The following is a 26656-nucleotide window of genomic DNA, read 5'->3' as shown; positions in this document are numbered from 1 at the left end:
GTTGGGGCTGTACTACAGGCCTCCCAACAGCGAGCGTGAGATAGAGGTACAAATATGTAAACAGATTATGGAAAGATGTAGGAGCAACAGGGTGGTGGTGATAGGAGATTTTAATTTTCCCAACATTGACTGGGATTCGCTTAGTGTTAGAGGTCCAGATGGAGCAGAATTTGTAAGGAGCATCCAGGAGGGTTTTCTAGAGCAGTATGTAAATAGTCCAACTCGGGAAGGGGCCATACTGGACCTGGTGTTGGGGAATGAGCCCGGCCAGGTTGTTGAAGTTTCAGTAGGGGACTACTTTGGGAATAGTGATCACAATTCCGTAAGCTTTAAAATACTCATGGACAAAGACGAGAGTGGTCCAAAAGGGAGAGTGTTAAATTGGAGGAAGGCCAACTACACCAAAATTCGGCAGGAGCTGGGAAATGTAGATTGGGAGCAGCTGTTTGAAGGTAAATCCACATGTGATATGTGGGAGGCTTTTAAAGAGAGGTTGATTAGCGTGCAGGAGAGACATGTTCCTGTGAAAATGAGGGATAGAAATGGCAAGATTAGGGAACCATGGATGACAGGTGAAATTGTGAGACTAGCTAAGAGGAAAAAGGAAGCATACATAAGGTCTAGGCGACTGATGAAAGACGAAGCTTTGAAAGAATATCGGGAAGATAGGACCAATCTGAAACGAGGAATTAAGAGGGCTAAAAGGGGTCATGAAATATCTTTAGCAAACAGGGTTAAGGAAAATCCCAAAGCCTTTTATTCATATATAAGGAGAAAGAGGGTAACTAGAGAAAGGATTGGCCCACTAAAGGACAAAGGAGGAATGTTATGCTTGGAGTCAGAGAAAATGGGTGAGATTCTAAACGAGTACTTTGCATCGGTATTCACCGAGGAGAGGGACATGACCGATGTTGAGGTTAGGAACAGATGTTTGATTACTCTAGGTCAAGTCGGCATAAGGAGGGAGGAAGTGTTGGGTATTCTAAAGGGCATTAAGGTGGACAAGTCCCCAGGTCCGGATGGGATCTATCCCAGGTTACTGAGGGAAGCGAGAGAGGAAATAGCTGGGGCCTTAACAGATATCTTTGCAGCATCCTTAAACACGGGTGAGGTCCCGGAGGACTGGAGAATTGCTAATGTTGTCCCCTTGTTTAAGAAGGGTAGCAGGGATAATCCAGGTAATTATAGACTGGTGAGCCTGACGTCAGTGGTAGGGAAGCTGCTGGAGAAGATACTGAGGGATAGGATCTATTCCCATTTGGAAGAAAATGGGCTCATCAGTGATAGGCAACATGGTTTTGTGCAGGGAAGGTCATGTCTTACCAACTTAATAGAATTCTTTGAGGAAGTGACAAAGTTGATTGATGAGGGAAGGGCTGTCGATGTCATATACATGGACTTCAGTAAGGCGTTTGATAAGGTTCCCCATGGCAGGCTGTTGGAGAAAGTGAAGGCGCTTGGGGTCCAAGGTGTACTAGCTAGATGGATAAAGAACTGGCTGGGCAACAGGAGACAGAGAGTAGCAGTAGAAGGGAGTTTCTCAAAATGCAGACGTGTGACCAGTGGTGTTCCACAGGGATCCGTGCTGGGACCACTGTTGTTTGTGATATACATTAATGATTTGGAGGAAAGTATAGGTGGACTGATTAGCAAATTTGCAGACGACACTAAGATTGGTGGAGTAGCAGATAGTGAAGGGGACTGTCAGAGAATACAGCAGAATATAGATAGATTGGAGAGTTGGGCAGAGAAATGGCAGATGGAGTTCAATCAGGGCAAATGCGAGGTGATGCATTTTGGAAGATCCAATTCAAGAGTGAACGATACAGTAAATGGAAAAGTCCTGGGGAAAATTGATGTCCAGAGAGATTTGGGTGTTCAGGTCCACTGTTCCCTGAAGGTGGCAACGCAGGTAAATAGAGTGGTCAAGAAGGCATACGGCATGCTTTCCTTCATCGGACGGGGCATTGAGTACAAGAGTTGGCAGGTCATGTTACAGTTGTATAGGACTTTGGTTCGGCCACATTTGGAATACTGCGTACAGTTCTGGTCGCCACATTATCAAAAGGATGTGGATGCTTTGGAGAGGGTGCAGAGGAGGTTCACCAGGATGTTGCCTGGTATGGATAGCGCTAGCTATGAAGAGAGGTTGAGCAGATTAGGATTATTTTCATTAGAAAGACGGAGGTTGAGGGGGGACCTGATTGAGGTGTACAAAATCATGAGAGGTATAGACAGGGTGGATAGCAAGAGGCTTTTTCCCAGAGTGGGGGTTTCAATTACTAGAGGACACGAGTTCAAAGTGAAAGGGGAAAAGTTTAGGGGGGATATGCGTGGAAAGTTCTTTACGCAGAGGGTGGTGCGCACCTGGAACGCATTGCCAGCGGAGGTGGTAGATGCGGGCACGATGGAGTCTTTTAAGATGTATCTAGACAGATACATGAATGGGCAGGAAGAAAAGAGATACAGAACCTTAGAAAATAGGCGACATGTTTAGAGAGAGGATCTGGATCGGCGCAGGCTTGGAGGGCCGAAGGGCCTGTTCCTGTGCTGTAATTATCTTTGTTCTTTGTTTTTTTTTATTACTTCTACAGCCATTATAACTTGTTTAAAATTATTTATATTTGATGGGAAAATATTGCATTAATAATGCTACACTGCTTAATGTCTTCCAAATGGTTTTGACATGAACCGAAGTTTCTAGAGATAGCCAACTCTCTATTCACATCCATGGAACAGAACACCAGCACTTTTGGATCAGAGGAATACTTCATTCAAGGAACACTAGCTATTTGGTTGACTGATATGGACTGTAACAGCAGATTGATATGCCAGGGTATTTTAATTCATTACTGTGGAAGAATAAAATTTATAGTTGGATAGCCAGTTGTGATTATTCAACCCCCACCCTCTATATATGAAAAAACAAAACAGTGGCACAATGCCAATTAACCTCCAGAGTAGATCCAATAAATATTGTTTCCATGCATTTTTATTTTTAATATTTGCATTTGAAGCACTGGATTATCAAAACTAAGATCACATGGGTATAAGTTAGTCTCTCACCAACTCAGTAATGAGAATTAAGTAAATTGGATCCTGTGTTTTGCCTTATCTCATAATTCCTAGTGGATTCTGTCCACAAGATCCATTGATGTGGTCAATGGCACTCGCTTTCAACCATAATGTAGCAGCTTTCCAAATGTAAATCACACAACAGCTACAACATCACTTTTTACATAAACAATCCCGTCATGGAATTCCGTGGTAGACTAATTGTTTGGTCCTCTTTCAATAATTGGCTAGATCTAATTCTTGATTTAAAAAAAAAGTTAAGACAAATCAGCAATATGCTTACAACCAGAGTCGTCTGGGCAGGGCATGACAGCTATTTCTCAAAGTCTGCAGTTGCAATGTTGTAACAAAAGTTCATCCTGTGGGGTGCAGTGTGCTCAGAATAATACCCTGAATTGTCCTAAAGGAGGGGAGAGTTTGTGATGTCCCTGTGGACTTCAGTGTGTTCAGTATCAGACCATGAACTGTCCCAGGGAGGGGACATTTTTTGATGTCCCTCTAGGGTGCAGTGTGTTCAGTGTCTGACACGGAGCTATTCCAAGGAGGTGACGTTTTGTGATGTCCCTATCGGGTGCAGTGTGTTCAGCGTCTGATCCTGAGCTATGGGAGGGGACATTTTGCGATGTCCATGAGGTGCACAGTGTGTTCAGTATCTGACCCTGAGCAGTCCCAGGGAGGTGGGAGTTTGTGATGTACCTGTGGGGTGCAGTCTGTTAAGTGTCTGACCCTGAGCTATCCCAGGGAAGGGACATTTTGTGATTTCCCTGTGGGTAAAGTGTGTTCAGTATCTCACCTCGAGCTGAACCTGTGAAGGGACAAGTTGTGATGTCCCTGTGCGGTGCAGTGTGTACACTGTCTGAACCTGAGCTATCCCAGGGAGGGGCCACTTTGTGATTCCCTTGTCGGTACAGTGTGTTCAGTGTCTGACCCTGAGCTGCCCCAAGAAGGGACAGATTGCGATGTCCCTGTGGGTTGCACTGTGTATCTGACCCTGACCAGCTCCATGGAGTGGACAGTTTGTGATCGCCCTGTGGGGTGTAACTTGCTCAGTGTCTGACAATGAGCATTCTCAGGGAGGGTCCTGACAGAGATGTCCCTGTGGGGTTCAGTGGGTTCTGTATCTGTCCCTGTGATGTCCCAGGGAGGGGACATTTTGATGTCCTGTGGTGTGCAGTGTCAAGACTATCTATATGGAGCCTGCACTGTATCTGCCCTGGGAATGTTCGGTGCTTACACTGTATCTAAATTGGAGGTACATTTTCTGACTAATCCAGAGGGTGCGCTGTATTATTGCTGCCTGGGTATTGCTTAATGTTGACGCGGGGTATTAAGTGGAGGTACAGTGTCAGAGTAATTTGGAAGAAGCTCATTGTTTTACATGCCCTGGCAGTGATCTAAACTGCCGAAAATGTGGGGGTATGCCATTGGGTTTGGTAGAGGGAACTTTGTATTCTCTTTGTCTTGCTACTGGCTGATGATGTCATTCTGTGCAAAGTGGGGTCACACTGTCAAGGTAATGTTGAGTGAGCTCGGTTTTCTACCTGCCCTGGGAGAGCTCGATACTGGCACTGGATATATCGTTAAGGTAGGAACATAGGAACGGGAGAGGGCCATTCAAATTCTTGGATATATTACACCATTCATTGAAAATCATGGCTGATGTCTATCCTCACTCCATTCACCTCTCTTGACTGTATTGTCCCTACTACCTTGTTTAGTGTAAATCCATCAACTGTATATTTAAATTATTCCTCGAGCCCATTTGTACTGTTTTTATTGGAGACAGTTCCTCACTTAAACCACAATTTGTGTAAAGAACTGTTTCCGAATTCCTCTCCTTCGTTGACTCGCTGCAATTTTCCGAATATGTTAGCTGTATAAGTTAGCTAACTAACCCTTTATCTATGCAAAGATTTTACTCCGTGGTCTCTTATCTTGTGTATTAATCTTTGATATGGCACCTTATCAAGTGCCTTTTGCTGATTTTCCTTCGACAGCTTATTGAGTCGAATGGACCTATACTCTGTGGAGTTTCGAAGATTGACTGGTGTTCGCATAAAATGCAGAAACGTCTGAGAGGGCTTGACAGGATAAATGCCGAGAGTTTGTTTCCCCAGGGCAGGAGTTGCTAGAAAACGATGTCACAATCTCAAATAAATTGTCCGCCATTTCAGCTGAGATGAGAAAAGATCTCTTCACTCAGAGGATTCCGAACATTTGGAATTTTCTACACTAAAGAGCTGTGGATATTCTGTCAGTTAGAATATTCAAGACTGAGATTTATAGAGTTGTAGACACTGTCTATTAAGGGAAATGTGAATTAGGTGGGAAACTGCAGTTCAGATAAATGATCAGCCATGATATTATTGAGGGCTGATGCAGGCTCAAGGTGCCTAATGGCTTCCTCCTGCTCCTAACCCGTACTTCTTACAAAATCAACAATGAAGGAAACAGAGAAATTCACATTCAGGAGTGAACTTTCCAGCATTGATCGGGCAACTTTAATTCTTCTCATCATCTTTGGGGGGTCAGGATATTTGGACAGAAATGTTGTCTGTTTGACCTCATCTCCCATTCAGTAATGAAGAATGGTTCTTGATAGGCAGAGATGGACAGAAATGTGAGAGAGCAGATGTTTGTTTGATGATCCAATGATAGAAAACAACACCAGTGTTCATATAGTGCCTCAATTTTTTTTTCTTGCCTTCAATTTGCACTATGGCCTTAGCCCTCTTATCTCATTAATATCTTACAGTCCCGACAGCCCATAATTCTGTAAACCTCTGCAGCCACTACAACCATCCCTATCTCTGCAACTTCCTCTAACCCCTAAAACCCTCACTATCTTTGTAACCTGTTCCAGCTCCTACAACCCGCCCTATCTCCGTAACCCCATCTAGCAACTACAGCCCTCCCTAACTCTGTAAACATCCTCCAGTCGCTACATTCCTCTCTATTTCTATAACTTTTTTGAGCCCCTAAAACCCTCCCTATTTCCGTGAACTCCTCCATCTCTAGAACTCTGTCAATGTCTCCTACCTCCTCCAGCTTTACAACATTACCCATCTCTATACCATCCGCTAGGCCTATCAGTCATCAGCAAATTGTTGCTTGTCTGAGCTTGCTGCACACAAACTGAGCTTCGCATATCTCACATTATCACAATGACTACAATTTTAAAAAGTAGTCAATTGGCTGTAAAACCCTGTGATTTGTCCAGTGTATTGTGCAAGGCACGATAGAAATGGAAGTCTTTCCTTTCTTTATTTTTTAATTACTTCATCTAGGCCAACACACAAACTCACACAAAATAGAAAATGACATTTTTAGTAACCTAATTACTTCATCTAGTTCAAATCAATGGTAGATTAGTTTCAATATTTACTTGTAACAGCAACCAGTAAAACCTAACAGACAAAAGAGCAGGTTTTCCCTTTGCACCTAATTTCCAAACTGGAAATTCCCAACGTCGATACTCTGTTTGTCGTCCGCTCCATTATGACTATGTTGATGAACCACAGCTGGAGAACAACGTACAGTTCAGCGCGCCATGTTACAGAAAACATGACATAGCAATAGAAAGGATACAGAAGGGATTTACAGATGATTTTATCGGGACTGGAGAATTTTATCTATGAGGAAAGATTGGATAGACCATGAGTGTTCTCTTTGCAACAAAGGAGTTTGAGGGCTGATTTAATTGAATTCTCTACATTTATGAAGACCCTAAGGATAGCATAGAGGAAAAAAGCTATTACCTTCAATAGTAATCAGGCACATAGATTAAAATTAATTTGTGAAAGAATTAGAGGGGAGTTGCGGAGAAATATTTTTCACCCAGAAAGTGAGGATGGTTTGGACCTTACTGCCTGAAACGCGGTTAGAAGCACAAATACCATTGTATTAAAAAAAGGCAATTGTATATCTAGTGAGTCATGGAGTCATAGACGTGCACAGCACAGAAACAGGCCCTTCGGCACATCGTCTCTGTGGCGGCCATCACGCAGTTATCTATTCTAAACCCATTTTCCTGCACTTCGCCCGGAGACTTGCATGATAAAACGTTTTAAGCACTCATCTAAATACTTCTTGTCAGGGTTCCTGCCTCTATCAACCCTTCAAGTAGTGTGTTCTGGATTTCAACGGACCTCTGGGTGAAAAAAGTGTTTCCTCAAATCCCCTCTAAATCTTTTGCCCCCTTGTTGTTGATCCCCCACTAAGGGAAAAAGTGTCTTCCTATCTATCTTATCAATACCCCTCATAAATTTGTATACCTCAATCAGGTTCTCCCTCAGCCTCCTCTGCTGTAAGAAAAACATCCCTAGCCTGTCCAATCTCTCTTCATAGCTGAAATGCTCAGCCCAGGCGACATTCTGGTGAATCTCCTCTGCACCCTCTCTGGTGCAATCACATCCGTTCGATAGTGCGGTGACCAGAACTGTACACAGTACTCCAGCTATGGCCTAACTAACATTTTGTGCAGCTCCATCTTAACCTCCCTGCCCTCTTATGCTATGCCTTAGATAACTAAAGACAAGTATCCCACTTGCCTTTGAACCACCTTATCTGCCTGTGCTGCTTCCGCCAATGACCTATGGATAAGTACACCAAAATCCCTCTGATGCTCTGAACTTGCTCAGGTCCTACCATTCATTGTGTATTCCCTTGCCTTGTTAGTCCTCCCAAAATGCATCACCTCAGACTTCTCAGAATTAAATTCCAATAGCCACTGCTCCGCCCATCTTACCAGATCATTTATATCGTCCTGCAATCTTATGCTTTCCTCCTCACTATTTACGACACCACCAGTCCTCGCGGCACAGTGGCGCAGTGGTTAGCACTGCAGCTTCACAGTTCCAGGGACCCGGGTTCGATTCCCGGTACTGCCTGTGTGGAGTTTGCAAGTTCTCCCTGTGTCTGCGTGGGTTTTCTCCGGGTGCTCCAGTTTCCTCCCACAAGCCAAAAGACTTGCAGGTTGATCGGTAAATTTGCCATTATAAATTGTCACCAGTATCGGTAGGGAAATATAGGGACAGGTGGGGATGTTTGTTGGGAATATGGGATTAGTGTAGGATTAGTATAAAATGGGTGGTTGATGTTCGGCACAGACTCGGTGGGCCGAAGGGCCTGTTTCAGTGCTGTATCTCTAATCTAATCTGCGAACTTATTTATCATACCTCATATATTCACGTCTAAATCATTACTGTACACTACAGACAGCAAGGATCCCAGCATCGCTCCCTGCGGTAAACCACTGGTCACAGAATTCCATTCGCAAATCCAGCCCTCGACCATCACCCTCTGCCTCCTGCCACGAAGCCAACTTTGGATCACATTTGCGAAATTGACCTGGATCCCATGGGCTCTTACCTTCTTAAGCAAAATCCCATGCCGGACTTTGTCAAAAGCCTTACTGAAGTCCTTGTAGACTATGTCAACTGTTTTACCCTCATGTACACATCAAGTCAGCTCCTCGAAAAATTCAATCAATTTTGTTAGTCATGATCTGCCCATGACACAGCCATGTTGACTATCCCTGATTAATTCTGTCCCTCAGAAGTTTTCCCAATAATTTCCCTACTGCTGATGTTGGACTCACCGGCATGTAATTACTTGGTTTATCCCTGCTATCCTTCTTGAATAATGGTAACACATTCGGTACCCTCCAATGTGTTGGTACCTCTCCTGTGGCCAGAGAGGATTTGAAAATTTGTGTCAGAGCCCCTTCAATCTCCTCCCTTGCCTCACATAACAGCCTGGGATACATCTTGACTGAGCCTGGGGATTTATCCACTTTTAAGCCCGCTGAAACAGATAATACTTCCTCCCTTTCAATGCTAATTTGTTCAAGTATGTCACAATCCACCCCCCCCCCCCCCTTGGTCTCTGCAACTCTATCGTCCTTCTCCATAGTGAATATAGATGAAAGGTAACCATTTAAAACTTCACCGTTGTCCTCTGTCTCGGCACGCAGATCGCCTTATTGGTCCCTAATTGCCCCTACTCTTTCCCTGGTTATCCTCCTGCCCTTAATATACTTCTGAAATGCCATGAGATTTTCCTTTATCTTGCCCGCCAGCGTTTTTTCATGTCCCTTCTTCGCTCTCCTAATTACTTTTTTAAGTGAAAGCACCCACCCCCCCCCCCCACTACACTTTCTGTACACCTCATGCGCCTCTGCTGTTTTAAATGTTTTGAATCCACCATAAGCTCCTTGTTTTCCTTATCCAATCCTCTATATCCTTTGAAATCCAGGGTTCCCTGTACTTGTTGGTTCTACCCTTCACCTTTTCTGGAACATGTTGACCCTGAACTCTCACTATTTCCTTTTTGAATGACTCCCACTGATCTGATATAGACTTTCCTACAAGTAGCTGCTCCGAGTCCACTTTAGCCACATCCTGTTTTATTGTATTAAAGTCGGCCTTCCCCCAATTCAGAACTTTTATTTCCTGTCCTTCTTTGTCCTTTTCCATAACTACCTTAAATTTACAGAGTTATAGTCACTGTCCCTAAAATGCCCCCCACTGACACTTCTACCACTTGTACAGCTTCATTCCCTCCAATAAGGCCCGGTACTGCCCTTTCTCTTGGCAGGCATTCTACGTGCTGGCTCAAAAGGCTCTCGTTTATGCACTTTAGGAATGTCACTCCCTTTAAGCCTTTTGCACTCACACTCTCCCAGTTGATATTGGGGAATTTGAAATCCCTTACTACTATTACCCTATTATTTTTACACATCCCTGAGATTTGCCTACATATCTGCTCCTCTATCTCCTCCTGACTGTTTGAAGGCCTGGAGTACATACCCAGCCAAATAACTGCCCCTTTTTGTATTTAAGTTCTACCCATATGGCCTCGTTTGAGGAAACTTCTAAGATATCATCCCTCCATAATACAGTAATTGACTCCCTGATGAACAGTTCAATGCCACCTCCTCTTTTACACCCATCCCTGTCACGCCTGAAGATTCTAAACCCTGGAATATTAAGCTGCCAGCCCTGTCCTTCGCTCAGCCATGTCTCTGTGATAACAATAATATATTCTCATGTGTTCATCATGTGAGATGCGTAACATACATGACTATGGGCTAACAGCCAGAAAGTTGCATTGTTAAATAGCCCATGTTTTGGTTGACATAGCTGCGCTATGTTGAATGGACTCCTTCTGTGCAAAAATGAAATCAGTTGTTCTGTTTTTCTTAGCTGCATTCTTTATGTTTACGATATTTGTTTGATGAGCTCTATTACATTGAGGTACTGTGTTAGTTCGAGATATTTTCTTCAGACACTGCATTAACTGGAAGTGATGCATTCACTTGCGAAGATATATTAATTTGAGCTGCTGTATTAGCGTGAGAGCTTGTGTTAATTTGAGGTAACGAATTAGTTTGAAGAGTGATTTAATTTCAGGGTACCAACTATGTTGAGTTGTTGTATTAATCTGAGATGCGTTTTCAGTTGGAAGTGATGCTTTAGTTAAAATGTCTTTATCATTTGGAGAAAATGTGTCAGTTAGCGGGCCTGTATTTCTTGAGGTGTTCTGCTGGTTTAAAAATTTGTATTAGTTTGAGGTATTATATCAGGTTGAAATATCATTGTATTGTCATGTTGAACTAGTTTTAAATGCTGTATTCGTTGAATTCTGCAATGCATAATCACAAATAGCCCACATTAGTCACTGAAAATAATGTTGAGAGTTAAAAAGGGCAGCCACATCCAGAGGATAATAGAACAACCCTGAGAGTGACAGTCTCGCTTTCCGAGTCTATTTAACAAGCCATCACAGTCGCTTGAAAGGAATCACTGACATGCCATGAAATCTGGAGATCAGATTGATGGTGTTTGAAAGAGCAACCTCATTGCTGGGACTATACGGTTTCGAATTTTCATTAGTTAAATAATACAATCAGAATTGTTCAGTCTTTTGAGTTTTCCAATTCAAAGTCAGAAATTTAAATATCCTATCACTGCACTGACTGACCTCGATGTCGTAATCTGTTATTTCGAATTTCAAAAAACATCCTCAGTTTAAGCAATGTTGCAACCCTAATATCCCCACGGAGATCCTACATAGTATTAATTAAGGGCTCTCTGAATTAACCGACTCAATGTTTAACAGTGAGAGATTGCCTGCAGCACGAAAGGACATATCAGTACCGATCAAAAATGCGTGAAACTTTGTACACTGTCCAAAAAATATATTACCTGGTGCTTGCCATTATTGGTATTCCTGGTAAGTGACCAAAACCATTGAAAAGGTGAAAATCTGTTTGCGATCGAAACTCTGTTTTTAATTTGAGACTGATAATGTTATATGCTGATTTAGTAGTGAACAAAGAGTGAAATAATTTCCTTACCTCAGGACTTGAATTATCTCTGTGGCTTTATTAAATTTCCGCAATGGATAATACACCTCAGTTTGTAACTCGCAGCTTCATTGAATGATCAAATTATTGCATTTAGTGGAATTTTGTGAAATGCCCATTTGGACCTCAGTGCAGGCAACTCTGTGCGAAGGCATTAGTGGGAGTATCCTTCACTATAGAATTGTACTGATGCAGATCACTAGCTGGAGTGGGGCACCTCACACCCTGTGGCCACGTATTACCAGGAGCATGAGTCACTGCAGAATTGTACTGCATGTGGGTCACTAATAAGAGTGGAACAACTTACCCCATTGACCATGTATTTACTGCGAGTACGAGTCACTGTAGAATGCGCTGCGAGTGTGTCACTAACTGGAGTGGATGAACTGACCACAGTAATCACGTATTGCTGGGAGTATCTGTCACTGAAGAATTGTAATCAATGCGGAGCACTAAACAGACTGACCCCACTGACCATGTATTATTGGCAGAATCTATCACTGCAGAATTGTACTCAGTGTGTGCTACTAATTGGAGTACAATGCCTGACCACAGTGGCCTTGTATTGTTGGATTAACCGTCACTGTAGAATGGTATTGGGTGTGGTTCACTATCTTGATGGGAACACGTTACCCCAGTGACCATGTAAAACTGGAAGTGGTTGTCACTGTCAAATTGTACTCAATGTGGATTTACTAACTGGAGTGGAACATATTACGCTAGTGTCCATGAATCATTGGTTGCATATGTCTATCCACAGTGCAACACCTGACCCCAGTGACCATGCATTACTGGGAGTACCATTCAATGTAGAATTGTACTGAGTGTTGGTCACAAACCAGAGTGGAACGCCCGATTCAAGTGATCACGTGTTACTGGAAGCATCAGTCACTGCAGTATTGTATTGAAAGTGGATCACTAACCTGAATGGAACACCTCACCATAGTTATGATGGACTTTCAGGGACAACCAGTCGCTCTAGACTTTTTCTAACAGTCGGTTCCTGACCTGAGTGGAACCCCTGATCCCAGTGACAATATACTACAGGGAAAATCTGTCACTCCAAAAATGCACTGAGTGAGCGTCACTACCTTCAGTGGAACATTTAATTCCAGTGAACAAGTATTATTGGGTGTGCCTGTCACTCTACAATTGTCACTACCCAGAGTGAAGAACCTGACCCCAGTGGCCATGTGTTACTGGGAGCATCTATCACTGGAGAAGTGTACTGCATTTGTTGCACTAACTGGACGGAAACCCCTTCATCCATTGGTCATTTGTTACTGTGAGTAACTGTAAATGCAGAATTGTTCGGCGCATGGGTTACTAGCAACGGTGGAACACCTGGACCATGTGGCCATGTTACTGGGAGTGGCTATCACTGCAGATTTGTACCAAGTGTGGGTCATGAACTGGATTGGAATACGGGACCCAAGAGGCCATGTATTACTGGAGTATCAGTCACTGTAGGTGTGATGAGTGTGGTCACTAAACGGTCTGAAACACATGATAACAGTGAGCATGTATTACTCGATCTATCTTGCACTGTAGAATTACACTGAGTGTAAATCACTAACGGAAGAGGAACTCCGGACTCCATTGAGTATATATTATTCGGAGTATTTTCAGTGTAGAATTATACTCAATCTGAGTTACTGAATTCGAGTGCAACACCTGACTCCAGTGGGTATGGATAAGAACACATGACTCAGGTCACCGTGTATTACTGGGAGTATCTGACGCTCTAGAATTGTACTAAGTGTGAGTCTTTAACAGGAATAGAACAGCCTGAACCTAGTGACCATGTATTAATGGGAGAATCTGTCACTGTCAAATTGTACGAAGTACAATTTTTCAATGTGGTTCTCCACTGAAATCTTTGTTTCAGGTGACTGACGCTCCATTTCATGTTGCTGCCTTTGTGTGATACAATATAAGTGACTGCAAAGGGAAAATGTTTTCTCATGTTTGGTAATAAGTGCATGAATTGAAAACCTTTGGTTTTTCCCTGTTTAGTGTTGAACTGCTTCAACTGAAGCAAGTATTTGCGGTTTTCAGGCAGTTAAGTTGCAGGACAGCACTGTTACATTTTTCAAATCCTCTGGATAACAGCGTTTTTACTCTGAATCTCGTCACTATAAGCCTAATAGTTGTTATCATGTTGTCTAATCCCATTTCGCGTTGGTACTGTTAATATTTGGATCATGGCTGCTGCATTATATTAATTACTGTTAACCTGGATGAACATTTCGGTGATAATTGAATCGTCCAGTTTTGGTACTACGATTTGATGGAATTATTGTTACCTATGATTCTGAGCTCGACACCTATAACGTGTACCAATATTTGTAATAAATAGAGTATTTCTGCCAGTTCTGTTATCATTGTGGTTAAAATAATCGCACCTTCTCCAGTGCAGCAATATCCTTTTTGGAATATACAGGCGAGAACTGATCACAGTACAATAAGTTTTATATAGTCAAGGTTCTCTATCAGTTTAATAACAGCTCTTTGCTTTTACAATTCCATTCTTATAGCAATGAACTCCATTGTGTTTCTGTTGCATATTATGTCCCTGTTAACTAGTTTTACTGCTTCAAATAATTTGTGCATGTGTTTCCCAGAGCCCCTTATCCCTCTGCACCTTTCCAAGGCTTATTTTCCAATTAATATTAGGTACCTTTATTATTCATACCAAAAGATCACTTATCCATATTGAAATTACTTGCGATTTATCATTAGCAACGTATTTAAGTATCTGTGCATTCTTTCTCTGTATTAACTGTAATCACAATTTGTAATTGTCTGCAAACTTTGAAATTGTGGTTTTGCTTCCCGCGCCAATAACATTTATACAAATGGTGAATGGCGTGTTCCCATCGCTGGCCCTTGCGAAACACAACTTCCCACCTTCCACCTGTCGGAGGAAATACCTTTTATCTTAATCCCTATGTCAACTTTTTGTAGCCAGCTTGCTGCTCATTTTGGTTCTTGATCTCTAACTCCAATTCTTCTCAGATTAGTCATGCTCCTGCTCTGCAGCACATTACGCAAGAGCTTTAATATTCAAAGTGTATTGCATCTACTGTATGAGTGTTATCGAATCTCCTTGATATGATAGACCAGCCAGCCTGATGTCGGTAGTGGGGGAAATTCGAGTGTCCACTATCAAATAGCACTTGGAGAACAGTGGCAGAATCGGACAGAGTCAGCGGGGATTTATGAAAGGGAAATCATGCTTGGTAAATGTACTAGAATCCTTCGAGGGTGCAACTCGTACAGTTGATGGCGGGGAGCCAGTGGATGTGGTCTATTTGGACTTTCAGAAGGCTTTAGCTAAAGTCGCACAGACGAGCTTAACGTGTAAAAGTAAAGCGTATGGGATTGGGGGTATTGTATTGCGATGGATAGAAAATTGGTTGACAGACAGGAAACAAAGAGTAGGAATAAACGGCTATTTTTCCGAATGGCAGCAGTGACTAGTGGGGCACCGCAGGGATCAGTGCTAGGACCCTAGCTATTCACAATATATATTAATGAGTTAGAGGAGAGAACTAAATGTGATATCTCCAAATTTGCAGATGACACAAAACTGGGTGGAAGGGTGAGTTGTGAGGAGGATGCAGGGAGGCTTCAGGGTGATTTGGACAAAATGATTGAGTGGGCGAATGTATGGCAGATGCAGTATAATGTGGATAAATGTGAGGTTATCCACTTTGGTAGCAAAAACAGGAACACAGATTATTACCTGAACGGCGATAAACTGAGAGAGGGGAATATGCAACGAGACCTGGGTGATCTCATACACCAGTCGCTGAAGGTAAGCGGTAAAAAGGGCAAATGGTATGTTGGCCTTCATAGCGAGAGGATTCGAGTACAGGAACAGGGATGTCTTGCTGCAATTATACAGGGCCTTGGTGAGGCCACACCTGGAATATTGTGTGTAGTTTTTGTCTCCTTACCTGAGGAAGGATGTACGTGCTACAGAAGGAGTGGCAGCGAATGTTTGTCAGGGATTCCTGGGATGGAGGGACTGACGTATCAGTAGAGATTGAGTCGGTTAGGATTATATTCACTGGAGTTCAGAACAGTGAGGGGGGATCTCATGGAAATCTATAAAATTCTAACAGGACTTGACAGGGTATATGCTGGAAGGATGTTCTGGATGGTGGGGGAGTCCAGAACCAGGGATAATAATCTAAGGATATGGGGTAAACCTGTCAGGACTGAGATAATGTGACATTTCTTCACCCAGAGAGTGGTGAGCCTGTGGAATTCTCTACCACAGAAAGCAGTTGAGGCCAAAACATTGTATGCTTTCAAGAAGGAGTTACGTATAGCTCTTCAGGTGAAAGGGATCAAAGGAAATGGGGGGGGGGGAGGGGGGAAGCGGGAACAGGTTACTGAGTTGGATGATCAGCCATGATCATAATGAATGGCGAAGCAGACTCGAAAGGCCGAATGGCCTATTCCTACTCCTGCTCCTATTTTCTATGTTTCTATGTAATTCAATAAGGTTCGCCAAGTGTGAACTTCCTTCTGGAATATGCGCTGACTGCTCTTTATTAGATTATGTATTTCGAGGTACTATTCCTGTTACATCTTTGAATAAGGATTTCATTATCTTTCCAACCACTGAAGTTATGCTAATTAGCACATGTTCGATCGTTTCTTTTAAATCCAAGAATCACCCTGGCACTGTTTCCTATTCTGATGATTATTAATAAACAGCTAATTGTGCGTCTGCTATCTCTTCCCTATCTTTTTCAGAATGCAAGGTTGCAATGCATCCGAACCTAAGCTCTCGTCCTTACCTTATTATCTCCTCGCTTTCTATCTTAAATGCCTTGAAGATTTTTGTTTAATTTATTCACTATTATTCCAAAGTTTAGTTCCTCCCATCAGAGATCTCTCTGTGCCTTCTTCAGACTCTGGATCCTCTTTCACTGGTTCATGATGTTCCGACTGCCACACAACACAAAATACTTCCTTCTTTCTGAGCTTGAAGCTGCGCTCCAAAGTACATTTGCATTTCTGTCCATTTCAAGCTGCCCCTCTCTCGTCCAACGTTCAGGAATCCCGAGCTAACCTGAAACTCACAATGGATGTTCAGACACCAGGAGGCCGTTTCCCGGTCAGTTTCTCTCCAACATGTTTTGCTGCCGCATTCTGAGGCCCTCGTTTGGGATTGATTTGTTTATTTTGGTACACTCCTCATTCCTGCTGGAACTCAGCTTCCTCAGTGGCACTGATCCAGAATGCAAACACTCGCAGATTCCTCATTTAAATGGCATTGTTATGATAGCCTGCAGAGGTGCTCGCTGTGCTACCTTCGTGTCAGATAATTACAGCATTCTTTTAGCAATTGTACGCAAGCCTGCTCCTTCATTTTTTCCCGATATTCTGTTGAGCATGCTGTTGACATTTCCTTATTTTGCTTTGAACTAGAAAATTTCATCAACTTGCTTCTAATCTCTCCCCCTCCTTCCTCTTCACATGGGCCATATCTGACACTTCCCTTCTCTTCCTCGACTTATGACCTCCATTTCTGTGGATTGTCTGTCCACCATTATCTACTATAATCCCATCAACCTCCACAGCCAGTGTCTCTGAATTATATTCATTATGCGTAAACTTCCCCTCCACTGTGGTTATAAGGCCGTTCAACTGTGCCCATCCCATTTCCCATATTACCGCCTTCACCCATTCCACTGTTTACCAGAGCCACAAGACTTTTCCCCTTGTCTTCATATTCCAAGCCAGCAGGCACCAAATTTAATGCAGCATCCTTCACCTTTTCTGCCATCTCAAGCAAAGTTCACCACCAATCATATGTTCCGCACCCTCTGTCCCAATCACCCACCCATCAATGCCCCCATCATTGTGACACCTTAGTATCCCAACCTCGATCACCCCAACTTAATTTCCTTGTCCCCAGCACATTGCAGTATAAGTGCAGTTGTAATAACTGCTTGATTCGTTCCTTCATTTCACTCCCCAGGGCAGAAACACTCCTTCTAGTTGAAAACTTATTTCCTTTCCCTTTTTACGAATTTGTAGCAGACTTCTCTTCTAACGATGGAGTTTACTGTGCATTTGGAGAGGTGAAAACGCAGAATTGATTTCTTGAACACTTCTGTTCAGTCTGCAAGACTGGCCCTGAGCTTCCAGTCGCTTGCCACTTGAATTCTGCATTCCATTCCCACTCTGACCTCGCTAGCCATAAACTCCAACACTCTTCCACTAAAGTTCAATGAGTAACCGCATTGTATTTTTGATTCTGAAATTATATTTATTATCAGACTTAGCAATGAGATTAAAATCTGAAGATTTTAACTATTGCTCCATTTGCTTTCCTCAGTTTCTGAGTTTAGAAGAATGAGCTTCGCTTATTGAAAGATGTTGGATTCAGAGAGGGCCTGCCACAGTTGATACCTAGAGGATGATTGCGCATGGGGTAACCTAAAATTAGGGGGCAAAGATTCAAATAAGATGTCTCCCTTTCATTCTGGAGATGATGTGGAATTTCATATCGCAGAGGAACGTTAATCTTTGGAGTTCTCTTCCCCGGAGACTCCTGGAAGCTGGTTCATTAAACATAGTCAAGGATGAGTTAGAATCAATTTGGTCTACTAGGGAGTCACGGGTCAGCGGGACGGAGGCAAGTAAATTGAGTTAAGGCCACAATCAGATCAGCCATGAAATAATTAAATTGTGGAGCAAGCCCCTGGGGCCGAAGGGCCTAAACCTGTTCCCATTCCTTATGTTATGTTCTCAGGCAAACTATGTTGGAACTACTGGAAGATAACACCAGAGTCACTGAATGTTGAGGGGGTGTTGATCTGGTGATTGTTCTGGGGGATCCTTATTGGTACACAGCCGGTAGGCTAATCAAACCCATGAACTCTACCCACCATTCTCTGTCACTTTTCCGTGCCACTGGAGCCTTCTCCTCTTTGCCAAACTGTCCCTGCTCTTATCTCCCTCTACTATTCTGCTGCAACCATTTTCACCTCCTCTGGACTCGTCTTCTATTTGTTTAATTGTCTCATTCGTCTTGCACCATCTTCCCCTTTGTCACTGAAACACTTCTGCCCTCAACCCGATCCCAGACCTTCGCCTTTACTCGTACCTGCCCGATATCCTACTTTTCACTGTTTCTGTCACTACTTTAAAACTGTGTATCTCTAATTTCTACCACTTCCGATGAAAATCTATCAGGTTGAAACGGTAACAGTTTTCCTGTCCACCTATCTTGTCTTACCTGCTGATTGTTTTTAACATTATCCTGTTTTATCAGATTTACAACAGTTTCATTATTTTATGTTCACACTAACACTTTGGTCTGCACTTTGACGGATGCGCATGATGTAGCTTAGAGCCGAGTTTCAGCGTATTACCCCGAAAGACTGCCTTAATTATTCTTGACTGTTTCCCTACCCTGAATGCAGCATGATTGACAGGCTTGGTTTCCAGTCGGGCAGGGAGGTCTCTGGAGCAGGCCTCAGAAGTGGGGCTGTCTAAAACATGACAACGAGGTATAATGGGGGAGGGGGGAGGGTGAGGGGGAGCTCCCTAATATCCGTGGGTGACCAATCACCAACTCCAAAGGGGGAAAGAGTTGTGACATCTCCAAAGATTAAACAGTCAATCCCCAAACTAGGTGAGGGCTCTCCAATGCTGGAGTATGCATCGATCTCTGGGAAGAAACTGGGGCGGACATAGTGTCGGATCCAAAACTCGATGGAAAGGCACAATCCTCAGGGCGTCATATCCAAGGGGAGGGGTTCAATCCTGGGAGTTTTCCAATCTCGGGAGGTAGGTCCCATCCCGAGGGAGAGTCTGATCCAGAAGTTTCAAATCAGGGGTGGGGTTGCGATCCTGAGAGTGGGTGCATGCAATCCTGGGAAGGGATGTAATCTTGGAGATCTGATCTGAGGGGAGTGTTGGACCCGTGCCAGCGTGATCTGATCCTGCTGGGGCACCCAATTCTATTGGGGGTAAAATGGCTAATCCTGTAGGTGGAGAAGGTTTTGATTGCCAATCCCAGCTGGATTGTGTGTGGCGTGTAGTATTATGGGGAGTACCGGCCCACTAAAGTTAAAGCTGTAAAACAGATTATATCAGAGACTTACAGCCTCAGGACAATTGCCAACCCGCCTCCTGGGAATGGTTGTCTGTGCGTCCCCCTATCCTAACTCCATTAAGCCTGGAAGTTGGTGAGTCAGAGGTGGCTTAGGTTCAGGTTAAGGGTTTTAAAATGTTAAATTCTGACTCATCCACAACTCATCTGTATTTAGTGCTCAAATCCTGCCCTTACGCTCTGGGTCAAGCACAGAGAATGTTTGTTCACTAATCTTCAGTCTCTTTTCCCTTCTTTCTCTTACAGTTAATTTACTGGCGATTATAATCCTGTCCCGGGGAAACTGCAGCCTTTCTCTTTGCACCACTCGCTACCTTGTGGCCATGGCAATGGCGGATCTGCTGGTCATTATCACTGAGGTCGTACTTTGGCGCATCAGTTTTTATTATTTCCCGGGATCCTTATTGGGCATCACCCCTGTATGTAGTGTACTCACTGTCATGCTTCGTGCAGCTACAGATTGTTCGGTCTGGTTCACTGTAACTTTCTCCTTTGATCGATTTGTGACCATTTGTTGCCAGAAGCTGAAAACAAGATATTGCAATGAGAAAACTGCAGCTGTTGTTCTAGCAACAGCCTGCATTCTGCTCTTTTTAAAAAACGTCCCTTTTTACTTTACACTTGTACCTGCATGGATAATTGACAATGTGCCATGGTTCTGCGCTTTAAAGCGAAGCTATTATACTGATCCTGGATGGGTGGGATTTGACTGGTTTGACACAGTTTTAACCCCATTTCTCCCTTTGACTTTAATTCTGTTGCTCAATGCTCTGACAGTCAGACACATTTTAGTGGCCAGCCGAGTCCGTAAGGGTCTGAGGAGTCAGAGCAAGAGAAAGAATCACAGTGACCCAGAAATGGAGAGCAGAAGGAAGTCTGTGATTTTACTCTTCACCATATCTGGCAGCTTCATACTTCTGTGGTTGGTGCATGTTATAGAATTTTTATATTACATCATTACTGGGATCGATCCTCGGGATTACAAGGATTCTGAACATATGTTTCAAAAAGTCGGGTATATGCTGCAGGTTTTGAGTTGTTGCACAAACACATTTATTTATGTGGCGACTCAGTCCAAGTTCAGAGAGCAGTTCACGAGTGTGGTGAAATATCCAGTTAGTTCAATTATTCAATTAATGAATAAACAAAACATCTGAGTGCAGCCCAGAGGCGGGGCCCAGCACTTCCAGTCCATGAATGTAATATTAATCCCAAACGGGCAACAGGTGTACAACACGTGGATGACCCGGTATACACTGGTGGGGACACGCACACCAAAGAGCACTGAGGTGACAGGAAGGAGGTGACCGTCGACCGACTTGATGGAAAAGGTGGCAGGGATAGGGGGAGGGTGTAGAGACTACTGGTGTTATAGCGCACACTACAGGGTTGGAGGGGAAACAGAATCCACAGTCTCTCCTCCACCACCATTTGTTCGATTTGCAGCTCTTCACAGCTTCTGCAAGAAACAAAAAATAATTGTTCTTACTAAACTAAAATGATGCAGATGCTGCCAATCTCCTTATGTTAGTTTTTTAAAACATTTTTGTACAATTTTATTGAATCCGTCTCCCTTTCTTTTTCCATGCCCAGTCACTTTCTTCTCCCACTCTCTCTTCTCTCGAGTCAGACAATGGTGTGATGGGCTTCTGGGTCTGTATAAGCCCCGCTAAGGGCTCCGGCAGGGAGACAGGGCCCAGTGCGATGGAGTGGAACCAGATTCGGCACAGGAGCTGACAGCCCCAGTGCCTGAGCATGGTGGGTGGCTGCTCAGATGGATAAGGCTGAGTCCCTTCCAGGCCCTCATGTTAGCTACTATTGTTAACGGTTCCCCTCCTCATGTCCGGTCTATCCTCAAAAACTGCTGTTATCAGCCCCTGTCCTGATAGATCCCAATATTAACCCCAACAGCTTGTTACTAAAGTCCATCAAATATACAACCTGCCATTCCTCTCCAAAGTCCTTGACCATCTTGTTGCCTCGCAATCCGTGCCCATCTTTCCCAGAACTCCATCTTCGAATCACTCCAATCCGTCTTCCCCCCACCCACCCCCCCCCACCACAATGCCAAAACACACTAAAGACATGAAACGTGCTTCATAAATGCTCATTCCTAAAATGCTGTGAGGACATTAAGAATCACAGTGCGATTGGTGACAAATGTAGGCGAGATCTCTACAGAAAGGGCATTCGTTCGAACATTTCACTTTATGTGGTATACAGAAAGCTTTCCTCGGTCTTGCAACTGTTTACTCAACTTCTTAGAGTGCTATTAATGAGTTTCTACTTTCAATAGAATCAGCAACGACCTCTCCCATGGTAGAGAATCCCCTGTCTAGAATATCATGTGAAATCTTTCTCTCCTGAAATCCATTGTTTAGAACAGGGTTTCTAATTGGGCAATAAGCAGTTCAGGAGGTTCTGTGGGGACCATCAAAATAAGGCTTAAAGGACGAAAGCTGCTTATTCAAATCAGTGATCAGACCTAGACTGATGCCGCCACCTCATTTTATCCCTCAGAAACTGCAAAGATCTTACACCGAACTCTCTGTTGAATTCACTTTTAACACTGCATATAGTCTTCAGTAACTATAGTGAGACAGGGACACCAGCAGATGGAGATGGTGAGAGGGGACAGTGACTGCAGGGAGACAGGGACACGAGCAGATGGAGATGGTGAGAGGGGAAAGTGACTGCAGTGAGGCAGGGGCACCAGCAGATGGAGATGGTGAGAGGAGAATGTGGCTGCAGTGAGACAGCGACACCAACAGATGGAGATGGTGAGAGGGGATAGGGGCTGCAGGGAGACAGGGACACCAGCAGATGGAGATGGTGAGAGGGGACAGTGACTGCAGTGAGACAGGGACATCAACAGATGGAGATGGTGAGAGCGGACAGTGACCGCAGGGAGACAGGGACACGAGCAGATGGAGATGGTGAGAGGGGACAGTGACTGCAGTGAGACAGGAACACCAACAGATGGAGATGGTGAGAGGGGACAGTGACTGCAGGGAGACAGGGACACCAACAGATGGAGATGGTGAGAGGTGACAGTGACTGCAGTGAAACAGGGACACCAGCAGATGGAGATAGTGAGAGGGGACAGTTTTTGCAGTGAGACAGGGACACCAGCAGATGGAGATGGTGAGAGGGGGTCAGTACCCGTTGTGAAACAAGGAAATGCATAAATAAAACTCAAAACAATCATTTACAAATAAACACTCCCAAAATAAATTGTGTTGAGATCTTCGTCAATAAAGTTATGAAATGTCTCTCTCTCTCACGTCTCTTCCTGTGCTGGTATCTTCTCTGCTATAATGAAGAGAAATTGAAGTTTTTATCCAATTGTCTTTTGAAATATAATATTGAATCTTCTTTCAGGAACATGTCAGAGAGTGAATTCCAGAGCATAACAACTAGCTGCCTCTTCGCTTCTCTCCTCTGCTGCATAAACAGTCTCTTCTCATGTCTCCAAACTGAGGGAAAGACTTTGAATGTAATTTATTCCTCCAGGACAGCTGCAGCTGCAGAGGAAGTGGAACTTCCTGAATATAGACAAGCGATGAACAATAATCCCTCTGAAACCCAGGAGAGCAGAGGAATTAAACCGTCAGAAAGCAAAGGGAAAGAAGAAATGGCTGGAAGGCTAGGAACGGACGAATCCCTTGAGGAATATAAAGACAGTCGGAAGGAACAAAGAACAAAGAACAAGGAACAAAGAACAGTACAACACAGGAACAGGCCATTCGGCCCTCCAAGCCTGCGCCGATCTTGATGCCTACCTGAACTAATACCTTCTGCACTTCCGAGGCCCATATACCTCAATTCCCTTCCTATTCATGTATTTGTCAAGATGTCTCTTAAACGTCGCTATCGTACCTGCTTCCACCACCTCCCCTGGCAGTAAGTTCCAGGCACTCACCACCCTCTGTGTAAAAAACTTGTCTTGCACATACCCTCTAAACTTTGCCACTCTCACCTTAAACCTACGTACCCTGGTAACTGACTCTTCCACCCTGGGAAAAAGCTTCTGACTATCCACTTTGGCAATGCCACTCATAACTTTGTAAACCTCTAACACGTCGCCCCTCCACCTCCGTCGCTCTAGTGAAAACAATCCGAGTTTTTCCAACCTCTCCTCATAGCTAATGCCCTCCAGACCAGGCAAGATCCTGGTAAACCTCCTCTGTACCCTCTCCAAAGCCTCCACGTCCTTCTGGTAGTGTGGCGACCAGAATTGCACGTAGTATTCTAAGTGTGGTCTAACTTGGGTTCTGTACTGCTGCAACATGACTTGCCAATATTTATAATCTATGCCCCGACTGATGAAGGCAAGTGTGCCGTATGCCTTCTTAACTAACTTATCCACCTGTTTTGCCACTTTCAGTGACCTGTGGACCTGTACTCCCAGATCTCTGTGTCTGTCAATGCTCCTAAGGGTTCTACCATTTACTGTATACCTCCCACCTGTATTAGACCTTCCAAAATGCATTACCTCACATTTATCCGGATTAAACTCCATCTGCAATTTCTCCACCCAAGTCTCCAACAGATCTATGCCCTGCTGTATCCTCTGACAATGATCATCATTATCTGCAACTCCACCAAACTTTGTGTCGTCCACTAACTTACCAAACAGACCAGCTACAGTTTCCTACAAATCATTTATATATACTGCAAACAGCAAAGGTCCCAGCACTGATCCCTGCGGAACACCACTAGTCACATCCCTCCATTCAGAAAAACGTCCATCCATTGATACCCACTGTCTTTTATGACCTCTCTCTCAAGCTCAATCTCTCTCTTACTGTCTTTGTGTGTGTCTCTCTCTCTCGCCGTTTCTTTCTCTGGTATTCTCTGTGTGTCATTCTTTGTCACGGGCTTTCTGTCTCTCTCTCTGGTGACTGCAATTTCTTTGTGTCTGCATTTTTCCTCCACTTTTTTTCCCTTGGCTTCTTTTCTGTATTTTCCCTTCATTTCTCTTTTTCTGTCTTTTCTGCCTCTTGCTGTCTTTCTCTATTTCTCTGACCTATTCTCGCTCTTTCTTTGTCCCTCTCTGGCTTTTTCTCTATTTCTGGATTTTTGCACAACCCTTTCCCGCCCGCCCGCCCGCAAATCATTTTATTTCCCACCCTCTTGCAAATTTCACCTCCCCCACATAATTTCTTCCACCCTGCAAAATGTATCCCCCACACAAATATTGGGCCAACCACAAATCCCCCCCCCCACCGTAAAATCGCCCCCCACAAATATTTGGTGCGCCCACAAATTGTCACCCCAAAAATAACCCCTACCCCATAATTTTGTCTCCCTGTGCAAACTCCCCCCACCAAAATTTACCCCCTCCACAAATCACACCCCCGGCAAATTGGGCGCCCCTCCAAACTCCACCCTACCCCCACAATTTACTTTCCCACCGCAATAATCACCCCAACTGCAAAATCCCATCCAGCAAAAATCCCCTCACCTGCAAATCTCCCCGCCTCCGCAATTTCTGCCCTCTGCAAATACCCCCGCCTGCAAACTCCCCCCTAAATTACCAGACTCAAATTTCATCCCTCAAAACCCACCTGCAAATTTCCCACCCGCTAATTTCCGCCTGCTAATATCGCTCCCCCGCAAATCCCCCCGAAGATCTCCCGAGCTAATACCCCTCGTCTACAGATCCTGACCCGATACCACCCTGTGAACTGTCCGCCATCTAATACCCTCACTATGGCCAGCCACCCATATAATACACCCCATAAACAAAGCCCATGTTACTAACACCTACACTGGTACAGGCTCCCATCAAATTAGCCCCCCGCAGCGGAACAGAACCCCACATTATTCAAACCTCCATCTCCACAGCAGACCCCCTTCTTATTACCCCTTATGAACAGGCCCCCATCTAATTAACCTCTGTGACTAGACCACGCCCACCTCATTCCATCTGGGAACAGACCCCAATCTAACTGTGCCCCCTCCGAATACACTCCATCCAATTGCACCCCTGTGCGCAAACCCCCAACATAATACATCCCTGTGAACCAACCCCCACGTAATTACCCAGCTCCAGGTACAGGCCCCCATGTAATTACTGCCCGGCATATGCCCCCATGTAATTATCCCCGCACCCTGTGGGAACCGACCCCTGTGTAATAACATGCCTGGGAACAGATATCCATCTAATATCACTCCTGTGAACAAACCCCCATGTAATTCAGCTCCCAGCACCCCAACCTCCCCGCGGAACAGTCCCACATCTAAACCCCCCATGGACAGACTGGAGAATTCCGCCCCCCACCTCCCCACACACACACACAGACAACTTTTTATAGCTGGATAATCCTTCCTCCCCTCTCATCTTAAACTTGGAGAATCATCCCCCTCCCATTGTAAACCTGGAAAATCCTCCCCCTCCCGTTTTAAAGATGCAGAAACCCCCTCCCATTTCAAAACTGAATAATCCTCCCCACTCCCATTTTAAACCTGGAGAACCCCCCCTCCCGTTTTGACCATAGAGTATCTAAAAGGCATTAAGGTGGACAAGTCCCCAGGTCCGGATGGGATCTATCACAGGTTATTGTGGGAAGCGAGAGAGGAAATAGTTGGGGCCTTAACAAATATCTTTGCAACATCCTGAAACACGGGTGAGGTCCCGGAGGACTGGAGAATTGCTAATGTTGTCCCCTTGCTTAAGAAGGGTAGCAGGGAAAATCCAGGTAATTATAGACCAGTGAGCCTGACGTCAGTGGTAGGGAAGCTGCTGGAGAAGATACTGAGGGATAGGATCTATTCCCATCTGGAAGGAAATGGGCTTATCAGTGATAGGCAACATGGTTTTGTGCAGGGAAGGTCATGTCTTACCAACTTAATAGAATTCTTTGAGGAAGTGACAAAGTTGATTGATGAGGGAAGGGCTGTAGATGTCATATACATGGACTTCAGTAAGGCGTTTGATAAGGTTCCCCATGGTAGGCTGATGGAGAAAGTGAAGGCGCATGGGGTCCAAGGTGTACTAGCTAGATGGATAAAGAACTGGCTGGGCAACAGGAGACAGAGAGTAGCAGTGGAAGGGAGTTTCTCAA

The sequence above is a fragment of the Heterodontus francisci genome, chromosome 44 (assembly GCF_036365525.1).
Source record: "Heterodontus francisci isolate sHetFra1 chromosome 44, sHetFra1.hap1, whole genome shotgun sequence".
NCBI lineage: Eukaryota > Metazoa > Chordata > Chondrichthyes > Heterodontiformes > Heterodontidae > Heterodontus > Heterodontus francisci.
This window is presented reverse-complemented; position numbering follows the sequence as displayed.